Source organism: Bubalus bubalis, chromosome 19 (assembly GCF_019923935.1).
Source record: "Bubalus bubalis isolate 160015118507 breed Murrah chromosome 19, NDDB_SH_1, whole genome shotgun sequence".
Classification (NCBI taxonomy): Eukaryota; Metazoa; Chordata; class Mammalia; order Artiodactyla; family Bovidae; genus Bubalus; species Bubalus bubalis.
Window position 1 is genome coordinate 42,997,043 of NC_059175.1, and position 18,228 is coordinate 43,015,270.

An 18,228-nucleotide genomic window follows, 5' to 3' on the forward strand; every position below is an offset into this window, starting at 1 on the left:
TGTTTATATCTGAATGCTCAATATGTGCAAATTAACTTGCTGCACACTGTAGACTATCTCAGCAGCACCTATTAGTTTTTAAAAAGTCTTCCTTTGATCTGGTGTCCACACTAAAGAGACCTTACAACTTTCATATTTTCCTATATTTCCAAATATCTTCAAATACTCACATTGTCTTCAGTTCTTCCTCGTAAACTCTTTGACTCATTATTTTTTGGATTTAAACCCTACCTATCACCAAGCAAAACTATACAGAAGGTCAGTGATGATCTCCTTCTTAAAAAAAACCTAGTACCCGCATCTTGGATATCATTTTAAATTTTATTTCTACTGCACATGACACTGGAGAACAAAGGTTATATTTAATACTATTTTTTCTCTGGTTCTGTGAATGTGCACATTCCTAAATTTGCTTTTACTGCACTTAGCACTGTTCAGCTTCTCTACAGTTTGCTTCCTTTCATAGTTCCCTCCACTATTACATTTTTTCAAAGGCATCTATTTGTGCTATTGATTCCTTCATCCTACACTAAGAGTTTTCTCTGCATTTTTTCAACTTTCCCAAGAGGTTTTAGCTATTGTATATTGATTCTTTTGAACTGTGGTGTTGGAGAAGACTCTTGAGAGTCCCTTGGACTGCAAGGAGATCCAACCAGTCCATCCTAAAGGAAATCAGTCCTGAATATTCATTGGAAGGACTGATGCTGAAGCTGAAACTCCAATACTTTGGCCACCTAATACAAAGAGCTGACTCATTTGAAAAGACCCTGATATTGGGAAAGATTGAAGGTGGGAGGAGACGGGGATGACAAAAGATGCTGGATGGCATCACCGACTCAATGGAGATGAGTTTGAGTAAACTCCAGGAGTTGGTGATGGACAGGGGAGGCTGGTGTGCTGCAGTCCCTGGGGTCGCAAAGAGTTGGACACGACTGAGAGACGGAACTGAACTGATCCTTTTTATATGTTTAGACCGTTTTTCCAATTTGGGTTTTTTGCCTGTGTTCCAAATTTGCAGTATAATTGTCCATAGTGCATCTTCTCTATGTTTGCCTTCATCTTCCATTCAATATGCCCCGAGTTTCCCTTACTCACAACCTGATGCTTCTAGTGTTCTTTCTGATTGCTTCCTACATTCCTAAGGTTCCTCTAATAGATCTTTTACTATGTCCCCATAATTTGTCTTATTAGACACATATTTGACACATTTCAAATGTCATTCATTAAAGTATCCTTGTTATATTGCATATGTGAAAGTCATTCAGTCGTGTTTGACACTTTGCAACCTCATGGACTCTACAGTCCATGGAATTCTCCAGGCCAGAATACTGGAGTGGGTAGCAATTTCCTACTCCAGGGGATCTTCCCAACCCAGGGATCGAACCCAGGTCTCCCTCACTGCAGGCGGATTCTTTACCAACTGAGTCACCAGGAAAATCCAATAAAATAATGTTATTAACTGTTAAATAAAAATAATAACTGCACAATTTTTAAAAATAAATTTTATTTCCTTGGGAAAGTGCTCTATGACTTGGTCCCAAGTCTTTTCAGTTTCATTTTTTAGTACTTTTCCCCAGTGCTTTACACTTCAATTTCATTCAAGTAATCTGTTTTTAGTGATACTATGAAATCTCACGGCTCAATGTCTCTTAAACATCTTGTTGCCTCAGGGTCAAATGTCTTTCTTCTGATCCTGCAAAACAGTTTCCTGTCTTTCTTCACAGTGAAGTGTGGACAAAATTATAGCAAGGTGGATAAAACTTCATGCTTTGGAATGACATAGTTCTGGGTTTGAATTCTAACTCTCACACCAGAAATGTGATCTTAAATTAGTACCGTAACAACGTTATGAGTGAGAGTTTAGTTATTAGTAAATGGCCTTACTACTATTTATACCCACTAGAGTAGTATAAAGATTAGGCAAGAAAAAACATGTAACATTCTATTCTAGCATTGCCATTCGAAATAGAATTGGTAATACGGGAAAAACAAAAGAAATAAGAGACGCGTTAGTGGAGACAGTTGTATTCTTACCCTCTTTATTTTTTAATTTATTTTTTATTGAAAGATAATTGCTTTACAGAATTTTGCTGTTTTCTGTCAAACCTTAACATGATATTACTCTCTTTAAAATTCATCTTTTTTGTAGTCCTAATGTTTTTTATTTATTTCTTTATTTTTGTAGCGTATTAAACTATGTCTTACAGATTTTCTTTAACAGGTCATGTGCATCACAACTGCTTTATCATCAGTAACAATTTAACACAGAGTATTTTATTCAAATTTGAATCCTATTCAGTGTCTAATATCTTGTGCAATGTAAGCTCACTGGAAATATTGAACTAATTAACACTAGGTGGCTCAGATAAAGGACTATAGGAATTTATGTTCTGTTTTAGGAGGAGAAGGATCATACCACAGAATCAGTCTCTCAGTTGACCCAGAATGCTTTCTGTTCTACATCACAGCCTCTGTTACTGGATATTGGAGGAAACAGAAAGGCTGACCACAGAACAAGAAATAGTTGGAACAGTCTACTCTCTGTTATTGATCTGTGGTTGTTAGGCAACACTTTTCTTAGATTTATCAACTGAATGAAGATAAAAATACTGACTTATGGTGGTTATAGCCACACAGATTATTGCTAATTTAAGCACAAATATGGACAATTAAAACCCCCAAATGCACTAATTTGAGTAAATAAAACTGCTTTTCCTGGAATTAACAAGTACCGGTAGCTCTAGAAACAGGCTGTGCTCACTTCATGCATTTATATCTGAAGTTCAGACATATGTAATGTGCATTTTAATATATGAAAGTGGTATGTGGTCTTGACATTAATACCCTTGTGCTTTTATTTAATGAAGTTGATTCTTATAAAATATCTTTTGAGACTTAAATATGGATTCCATTTTTATGTTTTTAAAATTTATCATGATTAAAATATGGATTGACTGATAATTATAAATATATGTATATATATTATATGGGTTTTACCATCTCCAATCTCTTCAGTTTTAGTATGTGCATCTTAAGGTGTCAAGTATGTAAAGAGATTTTATATTCAAGAAAAAATTCTCCCAAATTAAAGTCTTTTGAGTAGCAAATAGGAGTTATTTGGGGAATGCAACATATTTGATGTATGAATTTTTAGGAATATGCTTAGATTAACATATTTGGCAAAATGAATTTCTTAAAAATGATGGTTTTAAATAATGAGAAGAATGGCAATATCAATTATATAATTATTTCCAGTTGTCAATTTTGATTTTAGCCTTGATATTTTAAAATTATATCTAGTTTTTCAATGGAGATGTTTGGCTTCATTGGGAGGCAAATTTGATTAGCAGAAGTCATTTAACTTAACCTTTCTTACATACTTATTTTATATGTGATTAGAGTACCTATTTTCTTAATCAAGTTCACATTGCCTCAGAACTGTTCTGGGTGGTAAGTTTTTCTTTAACAAGATAACAGTAGTGATCTCTGAGTTTCATTTATTTATTACAGTTTGACAGATATTTTCACATTTATTTCTCATTGTAGTACTAAAGCAATACTGTGAATGAATCTTCCCATTAAATAAGTAGAGAACCCAAGGAGTACGGTAGTTAAGTGATTTGACCAAAGATAAATAGCATATAACAGGCTTCCAAGGTTGCTTGGTGGGTAAAGAATTCACTTGCAATTTAGGAGACACTGGAGACAAGGGTTTAGTCCCTGGATTGGGAAGATCCCTTGGAGAAGGGCATGGCAACCTACTCCAGTATTCTTGAGGAGGATCAAGAATATTGATCTCCAGTAAGAATCTCCAGAATTCTTCCTGGAGGATCCTATGGACAGGGGAGCCTGGTCTACAGACCATAGGGTTGCAAAGAGTCGGACATGACAAGCGACTGAGCACACAAGCCCTGTATATAACGGGGGATTCCCAGGTTGTGCTAAGGGGAAGAACCTACCTGCCAATGCAGGAGACACAAGAGATGTGGGTTGAATCTCTGGGTAGGAAGATCCCCTGGAGGAGGGCATGGCAACCTACTCTAGTATTCTGCGTGGAAAATCCCATGGACACAGGAGCCTGGCGGGTTATAGTCCATAGGGTCACAAAAAGTCAGACTCAACTTAGCATGCATGCCATATAACTAGCAAAACTTTGATTTGAAATATGATTTTATAACTGTTCATTCAGCCTTTCATTTGTTCAACAATTTGTGTGTGTGTGTGTGTGTGTGATCTAAGAACTGCAAAATACATAGATAAGATATACTCTCATGGCAACTACATACTACCAAGGAGAGGAAAGATACTAGATACCTTTATACAGAAAGTAGTTCCATAAATATAATAAAACTGAGTAGAGTGAGAGTGACGTTTGGCTAGTAGAGTTCCAAAATACCTCTTTGATCTGAGGTGCCATTAATAAGAAAAAAAATCTGCATTAATATTGAGAAGGAGGAAGAATTTATTTTTTCTTAAGTATAAATGCTCTGCATACTAATAGCATATTTCTCTTCTTGCTTTTTGTTTGTGTAACATGAAGGTAAACATATTATTCACATACACATGGTCTAGGAAATGAACGAAAATATGTGATATAACAGTTTAGGATTTAAAATTGTTCTTTCAAAGTCTCTGACAGGACTATGCCAAAGTTCACAGCTGCTAATCAAGTTAAAACAAACTCTAGTGAAACAGTTTAAAAAATTCTTGGGATTCACATTATTTGCAAATAAATGTAGAATTATATAAGAATACATACAAATAAGGTATTGATGCTAATTTCCTCTAATATTCAATTAATATTTGAAAAGTTGCTTTCAAATGTTAAGTCACAGAATTATGGGATATACTTTTGAGTCAATCTCAGAGATCATCTTGTCCAAATCCCTGCAAGATGAATATAAATATTTATATTAACGAATCCAATCAAATTGGTTTCCAGCAGAAGACTTTGGTGATTTCTCATAATCCTTAATATAAAGCTTGATATCATTAATGTGGCTAATAAGGGAAGTGTTTCTGACCGTATCTTAACTCTGTGGACAGACGCCTTATATGATCACTAGGTTAGAAAGTTCTGTCTTCTAAGGTTATAGGGAATATCTGCTTTCTTTGCAGTAATAACTAAACTTAAAGCACAAACACACAGATACACACACAGCTTTTAAAGTTAATGAGAAAATAATGGCTAAACCTTGAACAACAACAAGTCATTTCTCTGAGTCTCAGATTCCTTATTTGAAAAATGACATTTCATTCATTTTTTTCTTTTTTCCTTATTCAGGAAAATATTCATTTCCTTTCATCTACTTCATGGGCTTTCCTTGTGGCTCAGCTGGTAAAGAATCCACCTGCAATGCAGAAGACCTGGGTTCAATCCCTGGGTTGGAAAGATTCCCTGGAGAAGGGAAAGGCTACACATACCTGTATTCTGGACTGGAGTATTCCACGAACTGTATTGCCCACAGGGATGCAAAGAGTTGGACACAAATGAGCGACTTTCACTTTCACTTCACTTTATGTTAAACATTATGAAATGATTACAATACCACAGTGAACAGTTTAGTTGGGATTTTTTCTCCCAAAAATCTTACTTCCTACTTAACTCTCATTAAGGAGATAAATAATACCTATAAAAAGAAAGAATGGATTCAAGATGTTGTTGTTAAGAAAATAAATAGGCTTACAAAATAGAGAAAAGCAGGCATATGTTAAAGGCTGAGCTGAGGAGATGTTGAGTTGAAGTGAAGAGCCAGAGGAAGAATGTTACCAAGGAAAAGGAACAAAAGAAGAGCCCCCAGTGTGGCACAGAGCTTAGTGCTTACCGAAAAGTAGCAGAAAGCCAGTGTGTTAGGAGATTAGTGGCCAAGAGCTCTTTCCCGGTCATCAAATGAGGTTGGAGATGTTAGGAAGGCTCAGGTAGAGCATGGAGAAGTTTTAGGTTTAATTCTAAGAAAAAGCAAGTCAGTAAACATTTTTAGGCAAATGAGTTCCATTCCATTACTTGTAAAATGATTATTCAGGTTGTAAGTAATTGATTAGAAAGCAAGAATGGAACTGAAAAGACCAGTTCAATGGTTATTGCATTATTTCTGGGGATGGAAGATAGTATGGAGGAAGGTGATGGCAGTTGATAGATGTGGGTAGACTTGGGAAACATTTTGGAGGTACAGTTAATGGAAATTGATAAAAATATAAGGAAAAGTAATTTAACAAATATGAACCCCTCAGTTCTGATTTCAATAAATAGATTAACGGTGGTATTAATAAAAAAATTGCAGATTTTGATAAACATTTATTTAAAAAAAAGCCTTTTAAGCCTGATAAGAGAAAAAAATTAAATATAAATACATAGTATAGTTTAACGTCTATATCTAAAATATCTTTTACATTCACTAACTTTTTTAAATTAAAAAATCAGAAAATTGTAAATAAATAAAAAGATCAACATTTATGGAAAATAAAATTTAGTGTGCACTTTGGAATGAAATTTCACATTTCAAATAAGAATAATAAGGCAAACACTCCAGTAGAGAAGTGAGTAACGGTCATCATAGGCAATATTAAAAAAAAAAAGAATATAAATGACAGATATATTCTGCCTCATTGGAGATCAAGGCAATGAAATTTTTTACCAATAAAACTGTCAGAAAATAATAGAAAATAATATTTGAGGCAAGAGTATGAGGAAAACACTTATTCTAATTCACTTCAAGAGGAAAAGAAATTTTGATGTAACCCTTTGCAGAAGAAAAACATCAAAATATCAATGGTGTTTAAAATAACTTCTGTTGATGCAATAATTCCTGCTATAGGACATTAAAAATAAATAAGCACATGAATGCATTACTTATACAATTGTGATATTGTGTATAATAAGGCCTTAGAAAGGACTTGCTGTTCAATTGTAGAAGATAGGTCAAATTGGAAAATATCTGTTGACATGTAAAAATAACAACAATAAACTGTTGCTTCCTTGGTGGCTCTGTTGGTGAAAAATCTTCCTGCAGTTCAGGAGACCTGGGTTCAATCCCTGGGTTGGGAATATCCTCTGAAGATGGGAATGACTGCCTACTCCAGTATTCTGGCCAGCAGAATCCCATTGACTATGTAGTACATGGGGTTACAAAGAGTTGGTCTGTTCCTTTCTCCAGGAAATCTTTCTCCAGGGGATCTTCCCAACCTGGGATTAAACCCAGGTCTCCCGCATTGCAGGCAGATTCTTTACCAGCTGAGCCACAAGAGAAACCCAAGAACACTGGAGTGGGTAGCCTATCCTTTCTCCAGCGGATCTTCCTGACCCAGGAATTGAATCCAGGTCTCCTGCACTGCAGGCAGATTCTTTACCAGTTGAGCTACCAGGGAATCCCATACACATAATACTTATGTTTTATTGTTGTTGTTCAGCCAATAAGGTGTGTCTGACTCTTTGTGACCCCATGGACTGCAGCACACCAGGCTTCCCTGTTCTTCACTATCTCCCAGAGTTTTCTCAGATTCATGTCCATTGAGTGGGTGATACTATCTAACCATCTCATTCTCTGTTGCCCCATTCTGCTTTTGGCTTCAATCTTTCTCAACATCTGGGTCTTTTCCAATGAGACTGCTCTTTGCCTCAGGTGGCCAAAGTATTGAAGCTTCAATTTTAGCAACAGTCTTTGCAATGAATGAATGAATATTCAGGGTTGATATCCTTTAGGATTGACTGGTTTGATCTTGCAGTCCAAGGGACTCTTAAGAGCCTTCTCCAGCACCACAATTCAAAAGCATTAATTCTTCTGCACTCAGTCTTTTTATGGGGTAACTCTCACATCCATACATGACTACTGGAGAGATAATCTGGTATTCCCATCTCTTTAAGTACTTTCCACAGTTTGTTGTGATCCACACAATCAAATCCTTTAACATAGTCAATGAAGCAGAAATAGATGCTTTTCTGTAATTCCCTTGTTTCCTCTATGATCCAACAATTCTGGCAATTTGATCTCTGGTTTCCTCTGCCTTTCCTCAACCTATCTTGTACATCTGTAAGTTCTCAATTTATGTACTGTTGAAGCCTAGCTTGAAGGATTTTGGACATAACATTACTAGCATGTGAAATGAGCACAATTGTATGGCAGTTAGAAAATTCTTTGATCTTGCCTTTCTTTACAATTGGAATGAAAAATGAAGTTTTCCAGTCCTGTGGCCACTGCTGAGTTTTCCAAATTTGCTGACATATTGAGTGCAGCACTTTAACATCATTGTATTTTAGGACTTTAAACAGGTAAGCTGGAACTCCATCACCTCCACTGAAAGTGAAAGTGAAGTCACTCAGTCCTGTCTGACTCTTTGTGACCCCATGGACTGTTGCCTACCAGGCTCCTCTGTTCATGGGATTTTCCAGGCAAGAATACTGGAGTGGGTTGCCATTTCCTTCTCCAGGAGATCTTCCTGACCCAAGGATTGAATTTGGGTCTCCCTCATTGTAGGCAGATGCTTTACCATCTGAGTCAACAGGGAGGATATATTTTAACCTCCACTAGCTTTGTTCATAGTAATTCTTCCTAAGGCCAACTTGATTTCACACTCAAGGATGCCTGGCTCTAGGTGAGTGATAACACCATCATGATTATCTGGGTCATTAAGACCTTTTATGTATAGCTCTTCTGTGTATTCTTGCCATCTCTTCTTAATCTCTTCTGCTTCTGTTAGGTCATTACTGTTTCTGTCCTTTATCATGCCCATCATTGCATGAAACATTCCCTTCGCATCTCCAATTTTTTTGAAGTAATCTCTAGTCTTTCCCTTTCTGTTGTTTTCCTCTGTTTCTTGCACTGTTTATTTAAGTACAAGAATCTAAGGGATTCTTACCCACAGTAGTGATATTATAGTCATCTGAAGTAAATTTATCCATTCCTATTTTAGTTCACTGACTCTTGCCATCATCTCCTGCTTGACCATGTCCAACTTACCAGATTCATGGACCTAACATTCCAGGTCCCTATGCAATATTGCTCTTTTTAGTATTGGACTTTTTTCACCACTAGACACATCCACAACTGAGCATCATTTCCACTTTCACCCAGCCACTTCATTCTTTCTGGAGCTATTAGTAATTGCCCTTCACTCTTCCCCAGGAGTATATTGGACACCTTCTAACCTCGAGGGCTCACCTTCCTATGTCATATTTTATATGTTTTCTTACTGTTAGTGGAGTTGTAGTGGCAAGAATACTGGAGTGCTTTGTCATTCCCTTCTCCAGTGGACCATATCTTGTCAGAATTCTTCAGTCTGACACATCCATCTTAGATGACCCTGCAGGAATGGCTCATAGTTTCATTGAGTTACGCAGGCCCCCTTTGCCATGACAAGGCTTAGGGCCATGAAAGGGTATGTTTTATATGAAGCATGATATATAGATAAGGAGATAGTGGATGAGATGGATTGATAACTAGTTGGTAAACAGATAGTATTAAAAAAAATAAGACAAGAAGGCCAGAAAGTAGTCACTTATTTTAAACCCCACATCCCTGAACTGAGATTTAACTTTATTACAGATTGGCTTTCCCCCAAATGGCATTTTAAACAGTCAAGCAGGAATCACTTGATCAGCACTAGTTAGGTTATCTGTCTGACATACTTTGCCATCCTCTGAAGGAAAGTAACTCTGCAATAACTAATCTATTTTTTTGCTTAGTGTAACTTCCTTGTTCTTGCTCCATTTTGGCATTGAAAGTACAAAGTCGTAAAAGGATAGAAGTGAAGGATAGAAGAAAAGAAGAGAGAAAAGTGGAGCGGATCAGTGTAGGGTCTAGGAAGGCAGACACAAAGAAAGGATGACTATATTAAAAAAAAAAGAAAAAGGATGGCTCACGGTGATGAGAAAAAGCTAATGCTCCTGCGGTAGCGTTGGCAGAGTTGAATCTACAGCTGTTAATGTTGGAGATGTTATTATGGGAGGTGATGGATCCACTGAAGAGGTTCTGTTTCAGCCAAAGCTAGAACTGTTAGAAAGTCCAAATGCTAATTGCCTCCTCCATTGACCCCCACATTGTGGTGTCAGTAAACTATATTTAGGAGGCAGTTGTCACTTGTGAGAACCTGAAGAAATTATCCCCTTCCTTCCTTTCACCCTTTGACCTTCCATCAGTGCTTCTTTTTTTTCTTTTGATTTTTTTAAAATTGAAATCCTTATAAAAATTGTAAATTTCATGGAAATCCTTCAATTGCTTTGCAGAATTTTGTTGTTTTCTGTCAAACCTCAACATGAATCAGCCATAGATATATATAAATCCCCTCCTTTTTGAACTTCCCTCCCATCTCTCTCCTCATTCCACCCCTCTAGGTTGATACAGAGCCCCTATTTGAGTTTCGTAGCCATAGAGCAAATTCCTGTTGGCTATCTATTTTCCATATGGTAATGTAAGTTACCATGTTACTCTTTCCATACATTTCACCCTCATTGCCTAGCCCCATGTCCATAAGTCTATTATCTATGTCTGTTTCTCCATTGCTGCCCTGTAAATTCTTTAGTATCATTTTTCTCAGTTCAGTTCGGTTCAGTTGCTCAGTTGTGTCTGACGCTTTGCAACCCCATGTATTGAAGCATGCCAGACCTCCCTGTCCATCACCAACTCCCAGAGTTCACCCAAACTCATGCCCATCGAGTCAGTGATAGCTATTGTAAATAGTGCTGCAATGAGCAATGGGATACAGGTGTCCTTTTCAATTTTGGTTCCCTCAGGGTATATGACTAGGACTGAGATTGCTGGATCATATGATGGTTTTATTCCTAGTTGTTTTTAAGGAATCTCCATACCATCTTCCATAGTGGCTGTATCAATTTACATTCCCACCAACAGTGCAGGAGCATTCCCTTTTCTCCACACTCTCTTCACAATTTATTGCTTTTAGTCTTTTTGATGATGACCGTTCTGACTGCTGTGAGGTGATATTTCATTGTAGCTTTGATTTGCATTTCTCTAATAATGAGCAATGTTGAGCATCTTTTCATGTGTTTGTTAGCCATCTGTATATCTTCTTTTGAGAAATGTCTGTTTAGGTCTTTTTTTGATTGGGTTGTTTGTTTTTTCTGGTAATGAGTTGTATGTGCTACTTGATATTCTGGAAATTAATCCTTTGTCAGTTGTTTCATTTGCTATTATTTTCTCCCATTATAAGGGTTGTTTTTTCACCTTGCTTACATTTTCCTTTGCTGTGCAAAAGATTTTAAGTTTAATCAGGTCCCACTTGTTTACCTCTGTTTTTATTTCCATTACTCTAGGGGGTGGGTCAGAGGATCTTGCATTGATTTATGTCACCGAGTGTTCTGCCTATGTTTTCCTCTAAGAGTTTTATAATTTCTGGTCTTACATTTAGGTATTTAATTCATTTTGGATTTATCTTTGTGTAAAAAGGAGAGTGAAAAAGTTGGCTTAAAGCTCAGCATTCAGAAAACTAGGATCGTGGCATCCATTCCTGTCACTTCATGGTAAATAGATGGGGAAACAGTGACTGACTTTATTTTTGGGGGCTCCAAAATCACTGCAGATGGTGACTGCAGTCATGAAATTAAAAGACGTTTACTCCTTGGAAGGAAAGTTATGACCAACCTAGACAGCATTTTAAAAAGCAGAGACATTCATGTTGATGTATGGCAAAACCAATACAATATTGTAAAGTAATTAGCCTCTAATTAAAATAAATAAATTAAAAAAAAAAAAAACAGAGACATTACTTTGTCAACAAAGGTCCATCTAGTCAATACTATGGTTTTTCAAGTAGTTATGTATGGATGTGAGAATTGGACTATAAAGAAAGCTGAGCACTGAAGAATTGATGCTTTTGAACTGTGTTGTTGGAGAAGACTCTTGAGAGTCCCTTGGACTGCAAGGAGATCCAACCAGTCCATTCTGAAGGAAATCAGTCCTGAATATTCATTGGAAGGACTGATGCTGAAGCTGAAACTCCAATACTTTGGCCACCTGATGCAAAGAACTAACTCATTTGAAAAGACCCCAATGCTGGGAAAGATTGAGGGCAGGAGGAGAAGGGGACGACAGAGGATGAGATGGTTGGATGGCATCACTGACTCAATGGACATGAGTTTGGGCAGACTCTGGGAGTTGGTGATGGACAGGGAGGCCTGGCGTGTTGCAGTCCCTGGGGTCGCAAAGAGTAGGAAATGACTGAGCGAATGAACTGAACTGAACTGAACTGACTGGTGTTAGGAAGTGTTCTCATTTCATTCTTTTACATGTAGCTGTCCAGTTTTCCCAGCATCATTTATTAAAGAGGCTGTCTTTGCCCCATTGTATAGTTTTGCCTCCCTTGTCATATATAAGGTACCCTTAGGTTCATGAGTTTATTTCTGGACTTTCTCTCTTGTTCCATTGGTCTATATTTCTGTTTTTGTGCCAGTACCATACTTTCTTGATGACTGTAGTTTTGTAGTTTAATCTGAAGTCAGGAAGGTTGATTCCTCCAGCTTCATTCTTCTTTCTCAAGACTACTTTGGCTATTCGGGGTCTTTTTCATTTTCATATGAATTGTGAATTTTTTTGTTCTAGTTCTGAGAAAAATGCCATTGGTAATTTGATAGGATTGCATTGAATCTGTAGACTGCATTTGGTAGTATAGTCATTTTCACAATATTGATTCTTCCTACCCAGGAACATGGAATATCTCTCCACTTGTTTATGTCATCTTTGATTTCTTTCATTAGTGTCGAATAATTTTCTGTGTATAGTTCTTTTGTCTCCTTAGGTAATTTTATTCCTAGATATTTAATTCTTTTTGTTGCAATGGTAAATGGGATTGATTGATTTTTCATTGTTAGTATATAGAAATGCAAGTGATTTCTGTGTATTGATTTTGTATCCTACAACTTTGCTAAATTCATTGATTAGCTCTAGTAATTTTCTGATACTATCTTTAGGATTTTTTTTGTATGGTATCATGTCATCTGCAAACAGTGAGAGCTTTATTTCTTCTTTTCTGAACTGGATTCCTTTTATTTCTTTTTCTTCTCTGATTGCTGTACCTAGGACTTCCAGAACTATATTTAATAATAGTGGGGAAGTGGGCACCCTTGTCTTGTTCCTTATCTTAGGGGGAATGCTTGCAGTTTTTCACCATTGAGAATAATGTTTGCTGTAGGCTTATCATATAAGCTATCATATGGGCTTCTCTGGTGGCTCAGAGGGTAAAGTGTCTGCCTTCAATGCAAGAGACTTAGGTTCAATCCCTGGGTTGGGAAGATCCCCTGGAGAATGAAATAGCAACCTACTCCAGTACTCTTGCCTGGAAAATCCCATGGATGGAGAAACCTGGTAGTCTACAGTCCATGGGATCGCAAAGAGTCAGACACGACTGAGTGGCCTCACTTTCACTTTATCATATAAAGCCTTTACTATGTTGATGTAGGTTCCTTCTATGCCCATTTTTTGAAGAGTTTTAATCATAAATTGGTGCTGAATTTTTTCAAAGGCTTTTTCTGCAGCTATTGAGATTATCATATGATTTCTATCTTTCAATTTGTTAATATGGTGTATCACATTGATTGATTTGTGTACACTGAAGAATCCTTGCATCCTGGGAATAAACCCAACTTGACCATGGTGTATGAGCTTTTTGATGTGTTGCTGAATTCTGATTGCTAAAACTTTATTAAGAATTTTTCAATCTATGTTCATCAGTTATATTGGCCTATAGTTTTCTTTTTTAGTGATGTCTTTGTCTGGTTTTGGTATAAATGTGGCCTTGTAGAATGAGTTTGGAAGTGTTCTTTCCTCTCCAATTTTTTGAAAGAGTTTTAGAAGGATAGGCATTAGCTCTTCTCTAAATGTTTGATAGAATTCTCCTGTGAAGCGATTTGGTACTGGGCTTTTGTTTTTTGGGAGATTTTTGATCACAGCTTCAATTTCAGTGCTTGTAATTGGGTTGTTCATAATTTCTATATCTTCCTGGTTCAGTCTTCCAAGAACTTTTCTAAGAATCTGTCCGTTTCTTCCAGGTTATCCGTTTTATTGCCATATAGTTGCACATACTAGTCTCTTATAATCCTTTGTATTTCTACATTGTCTATTGTAATCTCTCTTTGTTCATTTCTAATTTTGTTGGTTTGATTCTTCTCTGTTTCTTTCTTGATGAATCTGGCCAAAGGTTTGTCAATTTTGTTTATCTTCTCAAAGAACCAGCTTTTAGTTTCATTAATCATTGCTATTGTTTCTTTCATTTCTTTTAATTTCTGCTTGGATATTTATGATTTCTTCCCTTCTACTAATTTTTTTTTGTTGTTGTTGTTTTTGTTGCTGTTGTTGTTCTTTTCCCAGTTCTTTTAGGTGTAAGTTACGTTGTCTATTCTATGGTTTTCTTGTTTCTTGAGGTAGGATTGTATTGCTATAAACTTCCCTCTTAGAACTGCTTTCATTGGATCCTATAGGTTTTGAGTTGTCATTGTCATTTGTTTCTAGAAACTTTTTTGATTTCCCTTTTGATTTCTTCAGTAGCCTGTTTTTTTTTTTTTTGAACATATTGACAATTATATTTATTCTTTTAACCAGTATCTTTTTTTAAAATATTATTTTATTTTTAAATTTTACAAAATTGTATTAGTTTTGCCAAATATCAAAATGAATCTGCCACAGGGGTAACTTGTGGATTATTTAGAAACATTTGGTTAATCTCAATGTGTTAATGTTTCTTACAGTTTTTTGTTTTTGTTTTTTTTTTTTAACTAATTGATATCTAGTCTCATAGCATTGTGGTCAGAGAAGACGCTTGATATGATTTCAACTTTCTTATATTTACTGAGGTTTGATTTGTGACCCAAGATGTGGTTTATCCTGGAGAATGTTTCATGTGAACTTGAGAAGAAGGTGTATTCTTCTGCATTTGGATGGAATGTCCTGAAGATATGAATGAGATCCATCTCATTTAATGTTTCATTTAAGAATTGTGCTTCCTTATTAATTTTCTGTTTTGATGATCTGTCCGTTGGTGTGAGTGGGGTGTTAATGTCTCCTACTATTATTGTGTTACTGTCAATTTCTCCTTTTATGTCTGTTAGTGTTTGTCTTATGTATTGAGGTATTCCTATGTTCCTATGTATTGAGGTGTTCCTATGTATTGAGGTGTTTCTATGTTCAGTTCCTATGCATAGATATTTACAATTGCTATGTCTTCCTCTTGGATTGATTCCTTAACCATTATGTAGTGTCCTTCCTTATCTCTTTGTAATCTTTATTGTAAAGTCTATTTCATCTGATATAAGGATTGCTACTCCAGCTTTCTTTTGCTTTCCGTTTGCATGAAATATATATTTTCCATCCTCCCACTTTCAATCTACATATGTCTTGAGGTCTGAAGTGGGTTTTTTGTAGACAGCATATATATGGGTCTTGTTTTTGTATCCATTCAGCCAGTCTGTGTCTTTTGGTTGGAACATTTAATCCATTTACTTTTAAAGTAATTATTGATATATATGTTCCTATTGCCATTTTCTTAATTGTTTGGGGTTGATTTTGTAGATCTTTTTCCTTCTCTTGTATTTCTTGACTATATATGTCCCTTTAATATTTGTTGTAAAGCTGGTTTAGTGGTACTGAATTCTCTTAACTTTTGCTTGTCTGAAAAACTTTTCGTTGCTCCACCAATTTTGAATGAGATAATTCTGGGTACAGTAATCTTGGTTGTACATTTTTCCCTTTCAGTGTTTTAAATATATCCTGCCATCCCTTCTGTCCTGCAGAGTTTCTGCTGAAAGATCAGTTGTTAAATGTATGGGGTTTCCCTTGTATGTTACTTATTGCTTTTCCCTTGCTGCTTTTAATACTCTTTGTGTTTAGTCTTTGTTAGTTTGATTAGTATATGTCTTGTTGTGTTTCTCCTTGGGTTTATCTTGTATGGGATTCTTTGTGGCCCTTGGACCTGATTGGCTTTCATTTTCCATGTTGGGGAAATTTTCAACTATAATCTCTTAAAAAAATTTCTCATACCCTTTCTTTTCTCATCTTTTCCTGAGACCCCTATAATTTGAATGTTGGGCATTTGATATTGTCTCAGAGGTCTCTGAGACTATCCTGAGTTCTTTTCATTCTTTTTACTTTATTCTGCTCTTCAGAAGTTATTTCCACCATTTTATCTTCCAGTTTACTGGTTAGTTCTTCTGTTTCAGATATTCTGCTATGGATTCCTTCCAGAGTATTTTTAATTTCAGTAATTGTGTTCTTTAAATAAATTAATAGAATAAATTAACATTTATTCTTTAAGTCTTCTAGGTCTTTGTTAATTGATTCTTGCATTTTCTTCATTTTGTTTTCAAGGTTTTGATCATCCTTACTCTCATTATTCTGAATTATTTTTTTGGTTAGTTTGCATATTTCCTCTTCCTTTATTTGGACTTCTGTGCTTCTAATTTGTTCCTTCATTTGTGTAGTATATCTCTGCCTTTTCATATATATATATATATATATATATATATATATATATATATTTCTTTTTAACTTATTGTGCTTGAGGTCTCTTTTCCCCAGGCTTCAAGGTTGAATTCTTTCTTCCTTTTGGTTTCTGCCCTCCTTAGCTTTGTCCAGTGGTTTGTTTAATCTTCTTATAGAGTGATATTTGTGCTGAGTTTTTTGTTTGTTTTTTCACTGATGGGCAAGGCTAAGTGAGGTGGTAATCCTGACTGTTGGTGATTGGGTTTGTATTTTTGCTTTGTTGTTTAGATGAGGCATTCTGCACAGGATGCTACTGGTGGTTGGGTGTTACTGGGTCTTGAATTCAAGTGGTTTCCTTAGTGTGAGTTCTCACTATTTGATACTCCCTAGGGTTGTGAGTGAGTGAAGTCGCTTAGTCATGTCTGATTCTTTGTGACCCCATGGACTGTAGGCCACCAGGCTCCTCCATCCATGGAATTTTCTAGGCAAGAGTACTGGAGTGGGTTGCCATTTCCTTCTCCAGGGGATCTTCCTGACCCGGGGATTGAACCCGGGTCTCCTGCATGGCAGGCAGACACTTTACCTCTGAGCCACCAGGGAATCCCACTCCCTAGGGTAGTTCTCTGGTAGTCTAGGGTCTTGGAGTCAGTACTCCCACTTCAAAGGTTCAGGGCTTGATCTTTGGTCAAGAACAAATATTCCACAAGTGGTTTGTTATGGCATTAAGTGAGATTAAAAAAAAAAAAGAGAGAGAGAGAGAGAGAAACCAAGGATGAACCCCAGACAAATGACAGTTACAAAATCAGGCATATAATAATTAATATAATGGAATATACACTATACATATACACCCATAAGCAAACAGTCCAACTAAAATAAAGTACTGTAGATTGACCCAGTGAACAAAGGAAATAAAAAATTATATTTATCAGTTAAGAACAAAACTAACTAAAGCACAAACTGAAAAACAAAATTAAAGCCAAGTGCCAAGTGGGGTATAAAGCAATGAAAACGAAACTAACAAATATGTTGACAGGGAAGTAAAGAAAGGAAGAAAGAATAGATATGCAAAGTTAAATAGAGATAGATGAAGAAGATTTATATATATTAAAGATTAACTGCAAGGGGAAAAGAACAGTAGGAAAGGCAAACAAAGGAATAAATTTGGAAAAATTTAATAGATTTTAAAAAAATTAAAAATCAAAATTATAAAAAAGAGAAAAGAAAAAAAAAGAAAGAAAAAAGGAAAAAAAAAGTCACAACTGCAAAAACCCAATATAAAGGTGGAGGTTTATAACAACAATAAAAAGTGTGGCTGAATATGCATATATACATATACACCCATAAACAAAATCAGAACAGTCCAACAAAAGTTAAGTACAGTAGACTGACTCAGCGAACAAAGGAAACCAAAAATTATACCTGCCAGTTAAGAACAAAACTAACTAAAGCACAAACTGGAAAACAAAACTAAAGCAAGGTGCCAATTGGGGAATAAAGCAATGAAAATAAAATTAACAAATATGTTGAGAGGAAAGAATAGATAGGCAAAGTTAAATAGAAGTAGATAAAGAAGATTTATATACATTAAAATTTAACTGCAAGGGGAAAAGAACAGTAGGAAAAAAAAAGAACTGAATAAATGTAGAAAAAATAATAGGTTTAAAAAATTAAAAATTAAAAAAAAGAGAGAGAAAAAAGGAAAACTCCACAGAACTGCAAAAACCCAATGTAGAGGCAGATGTTTATAACAACAATAAAAAATATGACTGAGAGAAAAAAAAGCTCACAACTTTAATCAGATTTC

The 18,228-nt window shown here is 35.8% G+C and overlaps 1 non-coding gene across 1 annotated transcript; it reads right to left on the reverse strand.

Annotated features, from left to right (window-relative positions):
* Window positions 1-16,949: 16,949 nt before the first annotated feature.
* Window positions 16,950-17,021, reverse strand: TRNAG-GCC. Its single transcript has one exon. It is a non-coding gene; the product is annotated as a tRNA-Gly (tRNA).
* Between the last annotated feature and the right edge of the window lie 1,207 nt (window positions 17,022-18,228).